We start from the raw sequence: 23,934 nt of genomic DNA on the forward strand, positions 1-23,934 counted from the left end.
TGGAGAGAAAGTAGGTAAAATATATATATAATAAGTAAAATCAATTGTTAGCTGAATTTAATCAAAACAACCTAGTTTTGATTGAGTTAGATGCCTAACAACTCTTGTATTCATTTTTCCCTTGCACATTTACGAGAAACATCATCTTGTCCATTTGAGTTTTCAATCTTCACCACCAAATGGCCCCTCGTGCTTAGTTTGTTAGAACTTAGTCTAGAAAACTCGATGTTCACACTTTTACCCTAAATTCAACATGTCCGAAAGGTGAGTCCAAAATTATTACATTATGAAACTTCATCTCCAAATACATGACAAGGGAAATTTAAGATGTTACAACAAATTAATCCATAACCACTTTCATACATGCGAGGAGCTAGCCTCGGCTTTGGGTGCACCATCAAAGGCTCGGTCCTTTGAAGGGTTAGCCCACATGGTTCATCCATGTTGAGCTTCTTCGGCTCTAACCTATTAATTAGCCAATTCCCAACCAAAGCTTTGGACCAATCATGTTGCTATAACTGGACCATTCTCAACACTAGGCTCATACCCACACAAATTCTACGTCCAGCCCCAAATGGTATGACTTCAAAATCATGCCCCTGAATATCAACATTACGCTTTTCGCCTCTAGGAAAGAACCGTGTGGGTTGGAACTCAAGTGGGCCCGTCCACATTTTTGGGTCAATTACGAGCTATGGCCCACAAGTGAAAAGGAGCGTTGATCCCTTAGACCAAACCCAATGCAAGGCATTTCTTCATAAATATCATGGCGAATTCTTCAAAAAAAAACTATGTCTTCCACAATGGAATCTGATAAGTGAAATTTCGAGTAAGTGTTTCCATAATCTTCTTCTGTCCGAAGAAATGATTCATCGAAATAATGAGTCACCATTGATATCGACACATCTGACAAATGTTCGGGAGTTCCTCTATGCAATCCTTTTCCTTCTTGTTGTTGCTGCATATCTCGTTTGTACACATCTTTTCTTTGTTTTTGGGGCCTCTAGTGAGTTAAAGACAGAGTTTGAAAAAGTCAAATCTTTGATGATTCCATCATCTATGATTGAGTTGCGAAAACATCTGAATAGGTATCCTACATCTGAACCGAATTCTTTCTGGTTATCTCGTTTGTACACAAAATGCCTTGCATTTGGGCTGAGCTGGTAGTAAATATTTCACAAATTTCATTGGGAAGATTTTTGTGGAAGTCGCAAGTCACTACGTGCGAAGAAATGTGAAAACTTGTGGGACCTTTTGCTTTTTGTTTTAGTATTCTTTATTTTGTGGAAGCGGAACATTACATTGTATTTATTAATGCATATTAAGGAAATGGTGGGATTAAATTCCAAATGAAATTAACTGTTTTAACTTAAATATGTGTAGCATTTTTTTTCTTTTTCCGGAAACTAACCATAAGAAGTTAAAGATATTCAATTTCAAATCTAACCGACTGTAATATTTTTTTTAACAATAATTTCCAAATCACAATAACGCAACTGTCAAATTTTCACTTGTCAAATTTTCACTCAAAATTTTAAGTTACAAAATTTATAATGTTAAAATATCTATATAGTTATTTAATTAAATTTAATCATTTATTTCTAATTTAGATATTTTAATTATACTTATTCATTATATTTATAATAAATTATTTTAATGCCGTTAAAAACAAAAGACATGTATATATTATAAGTCATAAGCATAACTCAAGTATTAAAAATAAATATAAAATGTGGTGGTGAGGTGGAAATGTAAGTATTAATAAATATGTTTGTAGGATTGGTGACAAAAATAATGTTTTTGATGTATTTATAAAAATCTGATGTGACAGCTGAGTGGACATGCATTTAGTACCTTGCATTGGTGATGGTCTTAGGAATGTGATACTCATCAACTTCTCAACGCTTGGATGCAAGTTTTGGTAGGGCGAATGGTGATGAAGGGTGGAACCTTGGGGTCTCCTTGTAATGGCTTAGATGAATGTTAGTTGGCTTAGGTCTAATTTGGTTACAATCCGGTCTTGACCAACTTACAATGTCCATTTGCCTTGTCTTGCTTTAACCCTTCCAAATGACAAAACGGCTATTGCCCATTCCTATATACTATTTGCGGGGTCTGTCTCCGTAGTGAATAAGTTCTGAAACATTCACAATATCTAGTTACACACCTACCAAATTAATAGTAATATGTTTTACAAGATATTAAGCTACCAAATATAAAGCTTTGATTTCGATATCTGAAAGCTACCCTTCTCCATTGGAATCATCCTTCAGCGTGGTCAATAAGTCAACACCACCCGACTCGCATTTACGTTCTTCAAGGATTACGTTAAAGAACAAGTCGAATCGAGTGTGTAGTTTCCTCATCTTTTTTTGTAATGCCAAATCAAGGGCCAGAATGTGTAACATTGTGAAAATTTTGGACCAAAGTTGCTAAGTTCAAAGTAAAAAGGACTAGAAAATGACAAATTCTAAACTTCAAGGTTTAAAATGAAAATCTGTCTTCTTGTCCCATAGCGATACACGACGGGACAAAGTACAAGCCCATTGCGTATCGCGAAGGGCTTGGTTATAAACCCAAGAAATGTCCATGTGGCGATACGCGATCGCCGAGGAGCCAAAATCATCGCGTATCGCGATGACGTGGTCTGACAGGCCAAGACATGTTTCGCCACGTGTCAAACGGTGGCACTTTGTGTCGCCACGTGGCACCGCATCCGCCATGTGGCAGACCTATGGGTGACGGAGCATGGCTACGTTGTGATACGCGACAGGCTGATCAAGGGGCCATCGCATATCGTGATGGGACCCTGATCAGCCTATAAATAGAGGGCTTTGGGCTCTCTCTCCTCACACCAAAACATCAGCTCTTTCTTTCTCTAATATACTTCCTCTCTCACTACCTCGAAGTTCGTGCCAAGCTTTCCTCGATAACCGTGCCAAAATACCGATATTTCCTCGATCTACATGCACTACACCGATGATACCGACGATGTTATCTTGAGGAGAGTGCCATCCCGACAACCCGCCTTGTAAAGGGCGCTGATGTGTGGAGAAGTATTGGTGTGCCTCGATAAACGTGTCAAAGAAAGGGTTGATCAAGAAGATAAAGAAAACAAAGCGGCGTTGAAATGCTGCTCGATTGTGTGGGGTTTTTTATAAGCCAACCAAGGTTGGCATGATACCCGAATAAAATAATAATAAAATAATAAAAGCTTAAAACCCTAAGTTGAGGATGTACTTGATACCTCGATAAATAAAATAAAACATAACAAAGAAAAGAAAAGAATATAAATATAATATCAATGCGATTATTATATAATTTTTTGTTATAAAATATTATTTAAGTTATTATGTTTATTCTAAAATAATAAAGAAAAGAAAAGTATAAGTTTCTTAGAGAAGAAGAAACGTAGGGTTTTAAAGAAAAGTAAAATAAGATTAACTAAAGTTTATCTTATAAAAGAAAAGAAAAGAAAGTAAGTTAAAAATAAAGAGTTTTAACTTACAAAAAAGAAAGAAAGAAAGAAAGAAATTTTAAACTAAAGGTTTAAAAGAAAAGAATATTTTTTCACTAAATGTTTTAAAGAAAAGAAAATATAATCGAGGTAACGATTATAAAAGAGACTAGAGGTCTTAAGCCGGATTGTATATCCGACTACAAAAAGTTATACTCGTACCATAGGCGCGAGATAGCAAAGAAAAAGGGAAAGACCCTTGGACAGTGTATTGAAGCTGATCCAAAGAAAAAGGTGAATACGCCCCAACTTTAAAAACTTGTTTAATAGAGTCAAAAGAATCAAATGAAAAGAATTACATGGGACTACGTGTCTCTAAAACATTATAAACAAAAGTAAGCGCTAGCCCTCAGGCTGTCGTGTACGTTTGTTTGGATCATTACATATGTGGTAATAAAGTCGGTGGGCACACCGCGCCACACTTGATCATGACCTCCACCACGATGGGCCGGACCTAAGTTACGTCCGAGTGAGACTGACTATGTGTATACGTATGGTATCTAAGTAATGTCGAACGCTGCGGGGTTTGCTGGGGTGCTTTGTGTAGAGACTTGAGTTTATAATTGTGTTTGTTTTAAAGCTTGATTATTCCTAACCCACGATGGGCCAGACCTAAGTTATGTCTCGAGGGGTAATCAAGGAAAAGAAAATATTTTAGCGTCAGCATATTCACCAGCATGTGTTGCTGACGTATTTTCTATCATTTTGCAGGTAATCAAGAATAGGAGCTTGGAAGCTCTAAGTGCATAAGATATCCGATGGCTCGGATCTTTTTTTAAATATTAAAATATGAAATGGTGGTTTGTAATGAACAAGTAATATTTTGTTAAACTTAAAATGGGTATTTTATAATCCCGTGTTTTGTAATGTAAATATTACACTTTAAATCAATCAACCAATCAATCAATCAATCAAACCCAGAGAAGTCCCACCAACAGCAAAGCTATTAGTAGGGTCTGGGGAGGGTGGGATGTAGGCACACAGTACCTCTATCCAAAAAGATAAAGAGGTGGCTTCCGGAGAGACCCTCAGCTCTAGAATACATATGTTTGGGGCAATATAAGGGAATCAAAGTTCAACAGTAATAATAATAATAATAATAATAATAATAATAATAATAATAATAATAATAATAATAATAATAATAATATTAATAATAATAATAATATATGGGAAGAAAATACCATAATTGTATGTGACCAGAAAAAGGTAAATAAACGCCCTAAAATGTTCATTTCTCCCTAAAAATCGACATAAATATAGGACTTTAAAATGTTCATTTAGCCCTAAAATATTACACTTTAAATCCACATAAATATAAAACTTCCGCTTTTAATACGTAACTCTGATTTATATACAAATGTGGTACCAACATATAAGTCGCACGCCTAGGCCGTGGTCTGGGGTGTGACAAGTGTTGGTATCAGAGCCATCGATCTTAGCGAATTAGGTATTAAAAGATAATACCTAAGCTTCGATCCTTAATAGGAAAAATGTTTTATTACTTGTTTTATTAAATACGGATAAGATAGGCTGGTAAACCTTTTCTATCTCTCCTCAATCTAAACCACCCAACCTTTAGATGTCGTTCAAGAAGATGATGAGTGGATTTATGAGAGACGCGAGAAAAGATGGAACCGAGCAATGTCCGATAAACTTACCTGATAGTCCAACAATGCAAAGGAATGATCCCCCAAGACACTCAAGTTACCACCCATCAAGCATACCGATGTACCACCCATCCGACATCCCAACATATCACCCTTCCGATATTCCGACATACCAACCATCTGAGGTTCCAACATATCAACCGCCAAATCCTCATCCATCGTACACTTTCTTCTCCAATAAACATATTAAAGAAGAACCAGAATCCAACTCGTCTGATCGGATGCAATGCCATTCCGATCAAAAAGGTGGCATACCGAAACATCTACTTTCGACGCAGTGGAATCTCACCCCAACAACTACGATGGACCTTCACGAAAGCCAAAAATGAGGGTTATGATTCCGTATGAGAGTTTTCGCATGCACCCAATAGTAAAGGAGACTGCCCAGTTGATGGAAGAGGAAGATCCTGAGGAAGAGGAAGACCCGGAGGAAGAAGAGGACCCTGAGGAGGAAAATCCCAAGGAAGTCACAACACCGATGGAGGAACCGTCCGATTGTGACTGCTCGTCTGAACAAGGATGTGTACAACCGTTCTTTCACAAGGACTTGAGTTATGTCTCCATGAACCCATACATGAAATACCTCCAAGAACTCAAGAACAAGTCGTCATCAAGTTTCCCACCATATCAAGACAAGATCCCGTCAATCGAAGAACAAGCAGACGAGATTCGCGAACAAAATGAAGCAGCCGAGGCTTTCTTCAACTACCCATCTGACGTGACATCATCACCATACCCCCAAAACCACTACGACATCGTCATGATGGGGTACCGTGATCCGCCGCCTATTGAATACCTGAATGAGATCCCGCAGTCCCCAGAAGAGCATTTCGATAGGGCGTTGCATGAAACTGATGATCTGAGAAAGAAGATAGCCGTTGAGGGAGCCAAGAAGAAGAAGATAGGATATAAGCTTTTTCGAAAATGTATTAAAATGACCAAGATGGTGAAGAAGTACCTGAAAGACTGAGAATCTGAAGTGAATCAAATAGGGTTTTATGTGTTTGTGAAAAATGTGTTGTAATCATGTGTGTGATAAAGGATGTTGAACCGTCCTAAGAATAAGGATAGGTATATATATATATAGGATAACGATATATGCATAAGTATGTGTGTTGTAATAATATATATCATTTATGATATATATATATATATATATATATATATATATATATATATATATATGTTTATGTAATGAATAAAACGCGTATTTAAGAAAAAGAATGTCATTAAATTTCAGCAAAAATGTAAAAACAAAACGATGCTGAAGCTTCTCGAAATGAAGCAGAAAATAGAAAAGAAAAAGAACAAGAAAAATAAAAAGAAGAGCAAATACCTGCTAAATACATGAATCAAATACAACTAATGATAAAAGAAGCCGTTAGGGCTAAATCTCAAGCTAGAACTCACTCTAGGCAATCTCAATCTGTTGAACCCTCTCGTAAGTCTATCAAATCTTGTCCTAAAACGTCTCACGTAGAAGAGAGTGTTCATGGTGATGTTAGACAAAAGTTTAAGAAATTAAAAATCGAAGATTGATCATTTAAGGATTTCAAGTACTTTGGACCCAAAGAGTTTTATGGTGACAAGGGCGCAATTGCGACTGTGAGATGTCTTGAGGAGATGGAGTCAATTGTGATTACAAGTAAGTGTTCTGAGCAGGAAAAGATTCAATACTGTTCTCAAATGTTTAAAGGGGAGGCTCTGAAATGGTGGACACGTTGATAATGAGCAAGGGAATACAAGTTCTGTACAATCTATTTTGGAAGAGTTTAAAGAGATGATAATGGCAAAATTCTGCCCTATGCATGAAACCGATCAAATCCAAACCAAATTCCTCAATCATAGGGTCATAGGAACAAATCTCTGAGAATATAATACAAAGTTCCACGAATACTGTCGCCTTTTACCCCAACTGGTTAACCTTGAGTCCAGCAAAGTCACTCGATATATATGGGGGCTTCCGCGGGAAATCCGCGACATGGCGAGGTCACACCTCCCAAAAACCGCTGACTCTGCAATGGAGTTGGCAGGATATCTGATGGGCGGCATGATCCGTAACAAAGAAGAGGAAAAGAAAGTAACATCAACACACGACAACAAAAGGACAGGTTGAAACGCCTAATTCAAGGGCAAAAGCAATGAACAACGCAATTCTGGATTTAATTCCAACATCCCACAATGTAAGACTTGCAAGAAATACCATAAGGGGCGATGCCACTTTGCTCCGTCCTCAACCACAATCTTTTGTGACTCATGTCACAAACCCAGCCACGCCACTACCGATTGTTGGAAGAAGACAATGACTTGCTTTAACTGCAAGGAAATGAGGCGTCTCAACTATGAATGCCCAAATAACAAACCCGCTGTTGGTGGTGCGGATGGAAGTGGCCAAGAAAAGAAAGGAAACGCAAGAGTCTTTATGCTCGACACCAAAAAGGCGGCCGACATGTCGAAAACCATCACCGGTACGTTCCTAGTCAACGACACATATGCTAGAGTTTTGTTTGATTCGGGTGCCAATTTAAGTTTTATAGATTATAGATTTTGTAGTCTATTAAACAAACCTTTAACAAAACTAAATAAAACTCTAAACGTCGAGACCGCAAGTGGTGAAATAGTTAAAATCTCCGAAGCTATAGAAAACGGAAAAATCTTGTTAGCTGGTTATGTTCTACCCATTAAAATGCTACCAATGACTCTTGCTGGTTTTGAGGTTGTACTTGGTATGGATTGGTTATCAAACAACCATGCTCGTATCATTTGCAATAGAAAAACCGTTGAACTTCGAGCCCCTGATAAACAAACCATTCGAATTGAAGGGGACAAAGATACTAGCCAAGTTAGCATAATTTCAATGATTAGGGCTAACAAATGTTTAAACCAACGATGCCTAGCATTCATGGCCTATGTCACCGAAGAATCCAAACCCAAGGAGATAAAGGACGTGCCTATTGTCTCCGACTTTTCCGATGTTTTTCCCGACGAACTTCCTAGAATCCCTCCCAATAGAGAAGTCGAGTTTAGGATCGATCTTATGCCTGGAACCGCACCAATCGCCAAGGCTCCGTAACGTCTAGCTCCAACCGAAATGAAAGAACTCAAGAAACAACTTGACGAGCTACTTGAGAAGGGTTTCATTCGACCAAGTTCATCGCCATGGGGAGCGCCAACTTTATTCGTCAAGAAGAAGGATGGGTCAATGCGCATGTGTATCGACTATCGAGCTCTAAACAAAGTAACCATCAAGAATCGATATCCACTCCCTCGAATCGACGATCTATTCGACCAACTTCAAGGCACGAGCTATTTTCCTAAAATCGACCTTCGTTCTGGCTGTCACCAACTCAAAGTTCAATCCGAAGACATTCCAAAAACCGCGTTCCGAACAAGGTATGGCCGTTATGAGTTCACGGTCATGCCGTTTGGTCTCACTAATGCGCCAGCCACGTTCATGGATACGATGAATCGAATTTTTAAGCCTTACTTGGATAAATTTTTTATCGTATTCATTGATGACATACTTATTTACTCTAAGTCTAAGGATGATCATGAAACTCACCTCCGAACCTTACTTGAAATATTAAGAACCGAAAGTTGTACGCCAAGTTCTCAAAATGCGAGGTCTGGCTGCACAAAGTGAAATTTCTTGGTCACATCATCAACGTGAATGGTATTCAAGTGGACCCCGCTAAGATTGAAGCTATCTCAAAGTGGGAGATCCCAAATTCTCCAACCGAGATCCGAAGTTTCTTAGGTTTGGCCGGCTACTATCGTAAGTTCATCTAAAATTTTTCTCGTATAGCCGTTCCTCTAACTTCTTTGACTCGCAAAAACATTAAGTATGAATGGGGAACCAAACAACAAAAGGCGTTCGATATACTTAAACAGAAACTCACCCAAGCACCTCTACTGGCCCTGTTAGAAGGTACCGAGGAATTTGTTGTTTTAGTGACGCGTCTCATTCCGGTTTGGGATGCGTACTGACGCAACAAAAGAAAATGATCGCTTGCGCCTCTCGTAAACACAAGGTACACGAAAAGAACTACACAACTCACGATCTAGAGCTAGGAGCCATAGTCTTTGCTTTGAAGATATGGAGGCATTATCTATCACTATCGCTTAAAAGTATGTCGGTTACCACAGTTTGAAGGACATGTCTTCGGATATGTTTTGGTCCTCATTTTCTACTTGTAGATTTTGAGGATAGCCATTAACCAGATGACTGAAAGTGACCGGGGCGGTTTATGATGAGTTTTCATTTTTTCGCTTAAAATTAGTCGTTCATTCTTAGTTAGAAGGACACATACTAGTATGTGGTCGGTCCAGCTGATCCGTTGGATCTTCGGGATAGCCGTTTACCTGAAGACTTTGTTTTGATCGGGGCGATTGAAGTCAAATTTTTTTATGGGAAATGAAATTATTTTTCAAGTCTACTACTTCGTAAGAAGTTCGTTTGCTATGTTTAACAGAAAATTGATCCAACCTTGGAAAATGATAGATATACTGATTCTGTGTGCTTAACTAGTGAAGTTATTAGGCTTAAAAGGCTTTAGGACAGTCATTATATGTCATGGTAACTTTTTATGGTGCGTAAAAGTAGCTGTGATACAAACTAAAACTACTTGATTTTACGTGGAAACTCCTTACGAGTTTTGCATGTCTTCATATATATCTTTCCGAATGATAGGCAGAAAAGCGATTACCCAGTCATACACGAGCCCGTAAGTGTTCTGATTCCCGTGAAGTTAGCTTTTCAAGAAACTGCAGTGATCCAGATTCGGGACTTGCAGTTGGTTACTACTCTGAAGTCTATGCAAATGTTTATCAAAAAAAAAAAAATAAAAAAAAAAATAAAAAAAAAATAAAAAAAAATTATGAGTTATTGAAACATTTTAGAGTTCAACATATCAAGACTTCTTAATCATGGAGTAAGAAAGAGAACGGGAAGGAGATGAAGAGTAATTACAAACTTAATCAGACACTAAGGGTCGAAGTCAATTCGGGGTGACTTGGGGAAAGCCAAATACGCTTTGAGAATAGATATGAGGCATCATAATCTCTGAGTTGTTGCCCACTTAATTTTTGAGCTTAATTGAGATTAAATCGTATCACAGAAACGATGAAAACCATCTTAAGTATATTACCTGCTTACACCCTGTTTCCTTATGTCATAATACAGCTAAACACGGATCTATGTGACAGTCACGTTGTTAGTATGATTCCTGTTCGGATCTTTTCTAAAACGTAGCAGTCCCTATCGAGACTGAAATTTGATCCCTTATACTTAAATTGTTTAAAGTTTTCTTTTTATGTAGTTGTATTTTTTTTATATAACAGGTTACTTGGACTTGATCATGTCATTTAGTTCTTAAAGGAAAGTTTTATAACTTGATTGAAACAATTTTAAAATTATAAGGTTAAATTTTGTAAATATAGGCGATGTTGTTAAACAGGCGAACTTGTGAATAACTTCGCCTAGGCGAAGTTATCCGTAACTTCGCCTGTATAACTTCGCCCCTATATAAGGATTTTTAAGAGTCAAACAGTTCATTATTCTCAACTCAGCGAACTTATCTCCGATTATCCAGCGAACTTAGCGATCTTAACCTTCGATCATACTTGTTTTCTTTCTTCGATCTCAAACCGATTTAAAGGTTGGTTGGGTTATTACATCGTATTATCCGTTCATTGATGTTAATCTAAGGTTGTTTCGACAACCGGGTAATAACCTCGGACGACCAATCCTTAAACCCGAATTAAAAACTTGTTTTCACGTGGTCATGTACAACCTGGTCGATTAGTTATCATTAATATCATGTGTTTTAGCCTTCTCAATCGTCAAAATTAATCGAAACATCGGATTTTCGAGTTTGAATCAAACTCACTGTCGCCGATTCATATTCAGGCGAACTTAAGGTTTAGGCGAAGTTATCCGTAACTTCGCCTGATGCTCAACTTCGCCTGAAGCTTAAATTCGCCTGAGGCGATGTTGTGGTGAGGCGAACTTAAAGTTGAAGCGAAGTTGTTCCCAACTTCGCCCCAACTTTAACTTCGCCTGGATCCTTTTAAATTAACAATTATAAGACGAACTTAAAGATGAAGCGAAGTTGTTCCCAACTTCGCCCCAACTTTAACTTCGCCTATACAGTTTTTATCACAACTTCGCTCATGGTAACAAGCGAACTTGTGTTATGTCTTAATGTTTATCTAACTTGGTTCGTTTGTTGCAGATATGGCTGCTGTTGCCGGTGCTGGAGGTGCTGGAGGCGATGACGGAGGAGACAATCAGAGGCAATTCTTCCCGGGTCACAATATGTACATTACCTTAGACCCGGAAGCGAGCGGAGTAGAAGACTACCGTGAGATCATTTCTTTCCTCATTCGCTCGAGGATATTTCACGCAATCACGACGACTCTGCCGATATCCTTACCCAATATCGAGGATTTCTGGCAGACGGTGGAGTACGATTGTCGTGTTGAGCCCCCGGTTATGAGAGCAACAGTCAATAATCAAGAAGTTCAGTTCTCGTCTGAACAAATACGGGTGGCGTTACGTTTTGGAGAGGAGACTCGGAACAACCCAACGGAGTTTGTGGCTCCGTTTCGTGATGGAGCATTTCTAAGAATGGGCTATTCTGGTCCATTGGGCGATACCCAGAGACGGAAGGGGTTCCTACTTGATCAGTGGCGCTTCCTCATGCACGTTATGATAGTATGCATGTCTGGGAGGAAGGCGGGCACTGACGGAATGGGTGCACCATGCAGTCGGCAATGACTGCTCTGACTTATAACAAACGTTATAGCTTCAGTCAGATGGTCTTTTACGAGATCGATAGACAGAGGAGGGCGATGGCTCGTGAGCGGTTCATAATGTATCCAAGATTCATCCAGATGATCTTGAACCATGTGGCTCCGACTTTGCCTCAACGACGCCCAATAAGATACGTGGAGAGTGTGAGCAAACGTATCTTTGCTCAATGCCGTACTTCGAGTGCGAGGAGCAAGCCTGAACGTCGTCCAAGGCATACTCCACTCTTTGGGTTCTTAATAAACCCGGGGTATGTGCCAGCTCGAGGGGATGAGTTTAGAGACACTCAACCACAACAGGCAGGAGCAACTCGAGATGTACCTACTGTGCCTGTTGTATCAGCTGAGGAGGATGTTGACCTTGATGCTGCATTTGGCGGCCAAGGATTATTCGACATGGATCGTTTTGATCCACATGAAGAAGTGCAGGTCTCTGCTGCACAGGTTAGGGAAGTGCGTGTAACTAGAGCAGCTACGACGGTGGCTGACCTAGATCTTGACGACGTTATGGATGAGGCAAGGAGGATGTTGGTGACTAGAGAGAGGACGTTGGGGAAGAGAAAGAGGATGGTGGATGATAGTGAGTCAGAGGAAGAAGAGGAGGACATACACAAGTTGATCAGACGTTCGAGACGTGAAAGGACAGGTGCTGGTATGGGAGCTGGAGAGACTTCACGAGTTATACGTTTTGCTTCATCCGCACTGTCAGGTATGTCGATTGTTCCTACTTCTGTACAGGTTACAAGCGCCGCAGATGTTCCTGTGGTGGAAACATCAGCTGTCGGCATCCCATCCATCACACTACAGACGACGACTCCGGAGATTGTGTCGTTACCACCTCCAACGCTTACTCCTTCAGAGGTGGTGGCACGGTTTGTAGAGTCGACGGTCGTCGCAACTGCAGGGTTGTCGGTCACGATACCACCTGCGGTTACGTCCACAACTGCTTCTGAAGTCCCGGTTACATTCGAGATACCTCCTCAGTATACTCAAGACACATCTAACATGAGGTTTGATTTCGATGCAACCCTCTCAGACTCGGAGAGAATAGCTGCACTTGAGCGGGTCGTGGCTGAGCAATCGAGGATAAACTTTATCCAGACCCAGGCTATTCAGCGCCTTGTAGCAGAGAATCAACTACAGTCGTCCTTCCTGGTTGAACATGGGCGTATTATAGATGCTATGAAGGAGTTCTTGGCATCTCAGGGGGAGACAGGCTGTAGAGGCGACGAGTTAAGGACGAAGAAGAGAAACGACAGAGACGATGATCCCAATGCATCGAAAGGTGCAGGTGATGAGTTTCCAAGAACTACTCAAGCTCTTGGGACTTCCACAGCTCAGGGGGATGAGTTTCCCTGTTAACAACCAAACTTACAATTATAATTCAGTTAATTCTCTAAGGTTTGGATGGCCTCATAGCCAATCCTCAAGAAGGTTTCCTTTCAGAACTTACAGAAATCATCCTCAAACTGATTTTGGGCAACCAAAGTACAGGATGCCGTTTAACAGATTTAATCGACCCAAGACCAGTAGGTCTTGGGTCCCTAGATTTTAATCTTTTTCTTTAACTGTGTAGGAACAGTTGAACAGGGCCGTAAACAATCTGCGGGTTGTAGACAGCGGCTGTTCCCGGCACATGACTGGTAACAAGAATTTGTTACACGAATGGAAACCTGTTCAAGGAGGTAGGGTAAGTTTTGCTGGAGAAAGTGGTGGTAGAATTACTGGTATTGGAACTGTGACAAATGGAAAAATGAAGTTAGAAAAGGTGAATTTTGTTGAAGAATTGAAGCATAATTTGTTGAGCGTGTCTCAGATTTGTGACAAAGAGTACACAGTGCACTTTACTAAAAATGAAGCAATTGTTCTGTATCCTGGTTTCATGATACCAGAGGCATGGGTGGTGATGAAAGCTCCAAAAGAAAAGAACACATATGTAATGGATATGAGGTCAACTGAGATGACTACAGAAGAGTCATGTCTTCTGTCGAAGGCAACTGAGTCCGAGTCCGAGTTATGGCACCGAAGAATGGGACATATATATCTTCGTAAAATGAATTACATTGTCAAAAAAGGGCTGGTGCTTGGAGTTCCCTTGAAGAACTTTAACTTTGAAGATCAATGCTTATCGTGCAAAAAGGGAAAGCAACACAAGAAACCTCATCACTCCAAGAAGGTTATCTCAATTGTCAGTACACTAGATCTACTTCACATGGATCTCTTTGGTCCCGTGAATGTAAAAAGTCTAGGTGGAACGTCATACTGCTTGTTAGTAATCGATGATTACTCTCGATACTCTTGGGTATACTTTCTGAAGGCAAATGATGAGACAGTTCAGTTGGTGATTAACTTGATTACCAAGGTTGAAAACATTGTTGGGAGAAAGGTTAAGTATATCAGGAGTGATAATGGAACAGAGTTCAAGAACTACCAGATGAAGATGTTTAGCTTACAGAAAGGGATAGACCATCAGTACAGCGCCCCGTATAATCCGCAACAAAATGGGGTGGCTGAGAGGAAGAATAGAACGCTAATTGAAGGAGCCAGAACCATGCTGGCTGATGCTAAACTTCCCGTAGTGTTCTGGGCTGAAGCTGTTGCCATAGCCTGTTATATCTTTAATCGTGTTTTAACTGTTAAAATATTGAATAAAACTTGTTATGAACTTATGCATGGTCGAAAGCCAAACTTGAATGGTCTCGAACCATTCGGGTCCCCATGTACGATATTAAAGACAAACTCTAAATTTGGTGAGAAAGCCGACGAAGGTATTTTAGTCGGATATGTTGTTGGGACACCCAACATAAGAGTCTTTTATTTATCGAACAACAAGGTTGAAGTGGTATGTAACACTGACATCATGAGTTACAAACCACCAAAGCCTAGAACGGGACCCGCTGAAGCTTTTGACTATGATAAACTGTTCAAATCTTTTAATATGCCTTACTTGGATTTTGCAGAAGTTGATGAGAAAATTGTTTCACAGATTCTGTATGATGAGGAGGAAAATATTGTGCAACGTCCGCGATACGAGGAGTGTCAACCTTCCTCGTCAAGCACCGCTGATATTCCTGCTGCCTCTACTGAGGAAGAATTCTACAATCCTTTTCACTCTCAACATCAATCACCCATTGAAGAACTCTCTTCGAATTTAGAAAACAATCTGGAAGTCGTTCCGGTTCAGACTACTGCTATTCACAAAAATCACCCTTTGGAGAACGTGATAGGAGATTTGTCTGACGGTGTTCAAACAAGAAGAAGTTTGAATGAGCACACTTGTGTTTACGCAAGCATTAAAGAAACAGGCATCATAAATGAATGCTTGTACACCTGCTTCATCAGCCAGATTGAACCAAAGAATTATCAAATGGCTCTCAAGGATAGCTCGTGGGTCGAAGCCATGCAAGAAGAGTTAGCTCAGTTCGAGAAGATGGAAGTATGGAAATTAGTTGCAAAACCGAAGAATGTACATGCTATTGGCACAAAGTGGGTCTTTAAGTGTAAGAGAGATGAGAAAGGGATAATCATAAGGAACAAGGCGAGGCTGGTAGTAAAAGGGTTCAATCAGCAAGAAGGAATCGACTACAATGAAGTGTTTGCTCCTGTGGCAAGATTGGAAGCGATTCAACTATTTTTGGCATTTGATGCACACAATGAAATGAAGGTGTTCCAATTAGACGTGAAAAGTGCTTTTCTTAATGGTAAAGTCGATGAGGTAGTGTACGTTGAACAGCCTCCGGGTTTTCCTGACCCTGACTTTCCTGATCATGTGTACAAGCTGAGTAAAGCGTTATATGGACTACATCAGGCCCCTCGTGCCTGGTACGCAACCTTATCTGATTACTTACTTGAGAATGGGTTCGAAAGAGGAAAGATCGATAGCACGCTGTTTGTCAAGAGAAAAGGGGGAGATTTTCTACTAGTACAAGTCTACGTGGACGACATCATATTTGCTGCATCAAAAGTCGTCATGTGTCAGGAGTTTGAAGAAGTCATGAAAAAGAGGTTTGAAATGAGTGCAATGGGTGAATTAACTTTCTTTTTAGGATTGCAGGTTGATCAGAAGAAAGATGGGATGTTCATCCATCAAACTAAATATGTCCAAGACGTTCTCAGACGCTTCAAGATGGAGGACAACACTCCATTTGATACTCCGGTTTGCATCAACCACAAACTGGGTGCTGATTCGGACAGTGATGAAGACGTGGACCCCACCCAATATCGAGCAATCATAGGTTCTTTAATGTATTTAACTGCATCTAGACCTGATATTATATTTGCAGTCTGTCTCTGTGCTCGATTTCAGGCAAGCCCAAAGGAATCTCACATGAAGGGAGTGAAGAGAATACTGCGGTATCTCAAAGGCAAGCCTAAGCTGGGATTGTGGTACATGAAAGGGGGAGACTTGGATTTGGTCGCTTACACAGATTCTGACTATGGAGGTTGCAATCAGAACAGGAAGTCGACAACCGGTGGATGTCAGTTTCTGGGAGGAAGATTGGTTTCGTGGCATTGCAAGAAGCAGACCTCTGTAGCCATTTCCACCTGCGAAGCAGAGTACATGGCAGCATCGAACTGCTGCTCCCAGGTTCTTTGGATACAACAGCAATTGCGCGATTACGGTCTGAATTTCACTCAAACTCTTATTTGCATTGATAACACTGCTACAATCTCAGTAACTAACAATCCCGTCAAACACAGCAAAACCAAACACATTGACATTCGTCATCATTTTATACGGGATTGTGCTGAGAAAAAATTAGTTGTGCTAGAAAAGGTTGATTCGTTAGATAATTTCGCCGATCTTTTTACTAAAGCGTTTGACCGAACTCGTTTTCAAAATCTTGTTAAGTTTAATGGGATGATCAATCCCGAGTAACCGTGTTTCTCGTTTCGATTGAGTAAAAAAAAAAAAACCATCACTATCGCTTAGAATTATGTCGGTTGCTTCAGTTTGAAGGACACATCTTCGGATATATTTGGTCCTTACTTCTACTAGTAGATTATGAGGATAGCCATTAACCAGATGACTGAAAGTGACCGGGCAGGTTTATGATGTGGTTTTATTCTTTTGCTGAAAAGTAGTCGTTCATACTTAGTTAAAAGGACGCATATTCGTATGTGGTCGGTCCAGCTGATCCATTGGATCTTCAGGATAGCCGTTTACCTGAAGACTTTAACTTGATCGGGGCAATAGAATTTAAAGTTTTTTTTAGGGAGATGATATAATTTTTCAAGTCTATAACTTCGTAAGAAGTTTCAATACAATGTTTAAAAGAAGATTGATCCAACCTTGGAAAGTGATAGAAAAACTATTTCTGTGTGCCTAACTGGTGAAGTTATTAGGCCTAAAAGACTCTTGAACAGCCATTGTATGTTATGGTAGCTTTTTATGGTGCGTAAAAGTAGAAGTGATACAAACTAAATTTCCTCGATTTAATGTGGAGACTCATTCTGAGTTGTGCATGTCTCCATATACATCTTTCCGAATGATAGGCAGAAAAGTGGTTACCCAGTCATACACGAGCCCGTAAGTGTTCTGATTCCCAAGAAGATAAATGTCAAGTACCTGCAGTGATCCAGATTCGGGACTTGCAGTTGTCTATAAATTGAAGCTGTATTTGTGTCCTTAAAAAAAAAAAAAAAAGCATATATGTTGTTAAGCCTTTGGAGCTTATGTTATTTCAAATATCAATCAAGAGGCAAGAAAGAGAACGAGAAGAAGACTCTAAAGATCGATGTGTGCTTACTGTTTAATCAGACACTACGGGTCGAGGTCAACTCGGGGTGACTTGGGGAAAGCCAAATACGCTTTGAGAATAGATAGGAGGCATCACAATCTCTCATGTGATGTTCATCTAAAGTTTGAGCTTAATTGAACCTAATCCGTATCACAGAAGCGATGAAAACCACACTGAGTTTTATACCTGCTTACAACCTGTTTCTTTATGTCATAATACCGCTGAACATGGATCTATGTGACAGCCACTTAATTAGTATGATTCATGTTCGGATCTTTTCTAAAACATGCAGGTCCCCGTCAGACTGAAATTTGATCCCGTTTATTTAACTACTAAAATTTTCATTGCATATTTTGTTTTATGGTTTAAAACTTGGTTACTTGGTTCTTTGATCGTAAAGTTTAAATCTTAACGGAGAATTTTAAAAGACAGTTGCATTTTTATCAAATTTATAAGGGTCTGTTTTGTAAATAAAAGACAGTTGCATCTTTCCTCCAACCACATTTCAGTTTTCGGCTCCGGAGATAGTTTCCTTGCCACCTCCTACTGTTACTCCATCAGAGGTTGTTGCAAGATTTGTTGAGTCAACGTTGGTTGCAACTGCGGGGTTATCTGTCACAATACCACCCGCGGTTACTGTTCAGCCTGCTTCTGATATTCCAACCAGTCTGGAAATACCTCCACCTTATGCTCAAGACGTTTCTCACATGCGTTTTGATTTTGATGCTACCTTGTCTGATTCTGAAAGGATAGCGGCTCTTGAAAGGGTGGTTGCTGAACAGTCAAGAATCAATCTAATCCAGACTCAAGCTATCCAGCGCCCTGTAGCAGAAAATCAGATCCAATCGTCCCTCTTTGTTGAGCACCGTAAACTTTTTGATGCTTTAAAACAGTTCTTAGCATCTCAGGGGGAGACGAGCTGCAAGGGCGACGAGTTGAGAACAAAGAAGAGTCAAGATAGAGACGATGATCCCAATGCATCGAAAGGTGCAGGTGGTGAGTTGCCAAGAACTGAACAAACTCTTGGGACTTCCACATCTCAGGGGGAGTCAGCTGGTACAGCAGGCGGATCAGGTGGTGAAGATGTTATGGTTGTGGATGATGAGGAAATGTTGGATGATGATGTTGAGGGGGATGATGATGTGTTACCTGTTGAGGAGATTGAAAAGATAGGAGAACAGATTGTGATTGATAGTGAGATTGAAGAGGGAGAGGTTGTGGATGACAGTGTAGAACATGATATTCCAGACGTTGATAAGGTGAATATGAGTCAAGATATGGATGTGTCAGATGAGTCTGAGTGGGAAGAGCAGCCGAGATGGAAAGAAGGCTACGCTCAATGGTTTGTGAAGACAAAGAAGCCAGCAGTTCCTACAATGTTCAAAAAGAGTTACAATATCAAAGGGTATGCTGAGTCGAAGAAGGGTATTATTTGCTGGCTGTATGATGAGCAGTTGAGGTTATTTGTGATTAAACGCTTTGATGGGATTCAGTATCTTAAGAGAACGTTGAGATCTCTCAATACCTTGCCTGAGTGTGAGGTGAAGGATTTAGCTAGATTGAGATTGATTAACAGAAGTGATGACAATATGGCTAGAATAATTGGGAAGATTGTGTGGAAAGAAAGTGTGAAAGAGAAGAAGTTTGAGTTGTTAAAGCCTCAGAAAGGGAAGCTAGTGAAGATAAGAAAAGAGGAATGCAAGCTGATGGCAAACCTTGGATGGTGATGAAATAAAAGCCGGTTCGGTGTTTGAAAGAAGTGCCGATGAAGACAATGCCCAAGGATGTTATAAAGAATCTCAAGTGGTGGTATGTTGATAGCCAAACAGCCAAAGCGGTTATGGAAGATGAAGACGAGCAAGAAATTCTGAGAGTGTATGATCCCATGCACTTGGTAAATTTGTCTCAAGCTGACTTGCAGGTACTAAACGATAAGAAGATATTCTATATTCCTGCATGGAAAGATGTAGCCAAGAAGTACCAGAGGGTGGTCTCTGTTTGTGTAAGAGAGGGTGTTCATGCTTGAAGACGGTTGACACGAGATTGTTGGGATTACTAGACACGAGAATGAAGATAGAGATATGAAGCTACTGCCAAGGGGGAGTCTGTTGGTACATAATGTCAGTAGTTCAGTATCTAGTGTTTTGTATGTGTCTGTAATCGTGTTAGATTGTTTGTTTTGATTTTGGATATTGTGTCACACAAGTTCGCCTGGGATGTAGGCGAACTTGTAGACAAGCGAAGTTGTGACAACTTCGCCTAGTCTGTTAGGCGAAGTTGTCAAGGATTATATATCCTCACTTCTGCTTGGTTTAAGTTAAGTTTCTTGAGAACGTGTCTTGTGATTTGTGATATCACGTGTTGAAGTGTTGCAATACAAACGTGTTTTTTAGTATTGTAACGTGTGTTTGCTTATCGGTTCAACGTTTTATATATCTTACGCTCATATCGTATTACGTGGGGATTCCGCACCCTCTTGTTTCGAGATACTCCTGTGTAGATCCGGATGGGAACCTATACCATCAGAAATACTCGAGCAATTCGGGACTGTTGCATATCGCTTGCGACTACCAGAAGAAATGCAACTGATACACGATGTATTCCACGTCTCTAATCTACGCAAATGTCTAGCTGATGAATCTTTGTCTATGCCACTAAAAGATGTTGAAATTAAAGAAAACTTAAAATTTGTAGAAAGACCAATTCAAATTGAAGATTCGAAAACAATGAAGTTAGAGAGACGGACATTGAAAATCGTTAAATTAAATTGGGACTCACGAAGAGGCCTCGAATATACTTGGGAACTTGAATCTGAAATAAAGAAGAAATACCCCAACTTGTTCTAAAGAAGCAATCTCGAGGACGAGATTTATTTCAAGGTGGGGAGGATATAACATCGCGAAAATTTTGGATCAAAGTTGCTCAGTTCAAAGTAAAAAGGACTAGTTAATGACAAATTCTAAACTTCAAGGTTTAAAATGAAAATCGGTCTTCTTGTCCCATAGCAATACGCGATGCGACAAAGGATAAGCCCATCACGTATCGCGAAGGGCTTGGTTATAAACCCAAGAAATGGCCACGTGGCGATACGTGATCGCCGAGGAGCCAACGTCATCGCGTATCGCGATGACGTGGTCTGACATGCCAAGACACGTGTCGCCACATGTCAAACGATGGAACTTTGTGTCACCACGTGGCACCGCGTCCGCCACGTGGTAGACCTATGGGTGACGGAGCATGGCTACGTCGCGATACGTGACGGGCTGATCAAAGGGCCATCGCATATCGCGATGGGACCCTGATCAGCCTATAAATAAAGGGCTTTGGTCTCTCTCTCTCTCTCTCTCTCCTCACACCAAAACATCAGCCCTTTCTCTCTCTAAAATACTTCCTCTCTCACTACCTCAAAGTTCATGCCAAGTTTTCCTCGATAACCGTGCCAAAATACCGACGTTTCCTCAATCTACGTGCACTACACCGATGATACCGACGATGTTATCTTGAAGAGCGTGCCATCCCGACGTCCCGATGACCGCCTCTTAAAGCGTGCTAACGTATGAAGAAGTATTAGTGTGCCTTGATAAACGTGTCAAAGAAAGGGTTGATCAAGAAGATAAAGAAAACAAAGCGGCGTCGAAGTGCTGCTCGATTATGTTGGGTTTTCATAAGCTAACCAAGGTAGGCATGATACCCGTATAAAATAATAATAAAATAACAAAGGCTTAAAACCCTAAGTCGAGAATGTACTCGATACCTCGATAAATAAAAGAAAACATAACAAAGAAAAGAAAAGAATATGAATATAGTATCAATGTGATTATTATATAATTCTCTGTTATAAAATATTATTTAAGTTATTATGTTTATTCTTAAATAATAAAGAAAATAAAAGTATAAGTTTCTTAGAGAAGAAGAAACGTAGGGTTTTAAGGAAAAGTATAATATGATTAACTAAAGGATTAAAGAAAGTTAGTTAAAAATAAAGAGTTTTAACTTATAAAAGAAAGAAAGAAAGAAAGATAGTTTAAACTAAAGGTTTTAAAGAAAAGAATATTTTTTAACTAAAGTTTTAAAGTAAAGAAAATATAATCGAGGTAACGATTATAAAAGAGACTAGAGGTCTGAAGCCGGATTGTATATCCGACTAACAAAAAGTTATACTTGTACCATAGGCGTGAGATAGCAAAGAAAAAGGGAAAGACCATTGGACAGTGTATTGAAGCTGATCCAAAGAAAAAGGTGAATATGCCCCAACTTTAAAAACTTGTTTAATCAGTCAAAAGAATCAAATGAAAAGAATTACATGGGACTACGTGTCTCTAAAACACTATAAACAAAAGTAAGCACTAGCCCTCAGGCTGTCGTGTACATTTGTTTGGATCCTTACATATGTGGTAATAAAGTCGGTGGGCACACCGCGCAACACTTGATGAAGACCTCCGCCATGATGGGCCGGACCTAAGTTACGTCCGAGTGAGACAGACCATGTGTATACGTATGGTACCTAACTAATGTCGAACGTTGTGGTGTTTGCTGGGGTGCTTTGTGTAGAGACTTGAGTTTATAATTGTGTTTGTTTTAAAGCTTGATTATTCCTAAGCCACGATGGGCTATACCTAAGTTATGTATCGAGGGGTAATAAAGTAAAAGAAAATATTTTAGCGTCAGCATATTCAGCAGAATGTGTTGCTGACGTATTTTCTAACATTTTGCAAGTATTCAAGAATAGGAGCTTGGAAGCTCAAAGTGCATAAGATATCCGATGGCTCGGATCTTTTGTTAATTTTTAAAATATGAAATGGTGGTTTGTAATGAACAAGTAATATTTTTTTAAAATTAAAACGGGTATTTTACAATCCTGTCTTTTGTAATGTAAATATTACACTTTAAATCCACATAAATATAAGACTTTCGCTTTTAATACGTAACTCTGATATATTTACAAATGTGGTACCAACATACGAGTCGCACGCCTAGGCTGTGGTCTGGGGTGTGACAGGATAAAGTCACCGATGTTGAATTCGCCAATAGACATCATTAGCTCAATCACCATATCTTTGAACTCGTTCGCCTTTGGATCACCTTCGCCGAATACTCTCTGGCTGAGCTATACTTGTTCTAGCGTGTTTGTAGTGTACACGTTAATTAGTTGACCCAATCTTACTGTTGATTGTCTGGCACTGACTAAAGCCCGTGAATTTCGTGTTGTTAGTTTTAGAATTATGGACATGATTTTTAGTGTTATTGGATTACCTTGATAATCGAGTAAACATTATTATTCATTAACGAGTTAGGAGATGCGAAAGTGCATGCTTGTTTAATAATAACATTTTTAAGTTTTATCGGTTGGGCCATAATCTACTTAGGCTGTATTTTAATTATATTGGGCTGGATCAATATTGTGTTATCTAATCTAACCTCTATAATAAAGGAAAACCATATGATACAACTATCCTATTCTTAATCATCCTGTATTTTATATTTCCGCCCATACTTTTTTTATGGTTTATTTTCCACGTGTGATTAATATTACCAACCTTCCTATTCTCCAGCGACAAAATTCGGAATTAGGGTTCATAGGCTATTCTTCGGCGAATTTAATTTCAAAATTTGTGGTTCATTCGGCCCCATAATCATAGCATCTGGAAGGCTCAGGCTTCGTAATACAATGGTTTGTATAGATTCGTAATAACCAATGTTTTGAAACCTGGCCCGGCCCGGTCGGTCGGACTGGTCGGACCGGTGCCTATATTGGTCCGGGTCATGGTGTATAACCCGTTTTCTAATGGATCGGCCGGGTTACACGGGCGGCGGTTGGACCGGATCCGGTGACCTGGCTGGTGAACCGGCGATTTTGTTTTTCAAATAATCAGATCCATAATATAACAAAAAAGCCCATTTCTTGTTTGTGATGTTCTTTCCTCACCAATTGTACTTCAAATCTCAAATCGTAACATAATACTTGTTCAGTCGGTGCTTAATAGATGAGAAGACAAGATTTGAAATTTGAAGGTTGATATGCAGTCCCCTCATCAATCGAACTTCAAATTACAAATCGATCAGCTTCCTCTTCTTCCCGTTTCGGCTATGCTCTATTCATTTCGGCTATAAATACACGGTAGAGGTTGGGTTTTCGCATTTGGATTTGGGGACATGTTCTTTTTAGATGAGTTTTGTTGTAAGTTGATGTATGTCG

At 39.7% G+C, this 23,934-nt stretch overlaps 1 pseudogene; it reads right to left on the reverse strand.

Annotated features, from left to right (window-relative positions):
- Positions 1-284: 284 nt before the first annotated feature.
- Positions 285-22,968, reverse strand: LOC143636440 (flavonoid 3'-monooxygenase-like; annotated as a pseudogene).
- Between the last annotated feature and the right edge of the window lie 966 nt (positions 22,969-23,934).

Source organism: Bidens hawaiensis, unplaced genomic scaffold (genome assembly GCF_021521415.1).
Source record: "Bidens hawaiensis isolate Kalapana, Puna unplaced genomic scaffold, B.hawaiensis_p1.1 tig00007954_1, whole genome shotgun sequence".
In the NCBI taxonomy this organism is placed as follows: domain Eukaryota; kingdom Viridiplantae; phylum Streptophyta; class Magnoliopsida; order Asterales; family Asteraceae; genus Bidens; species Bidens hawaiensis.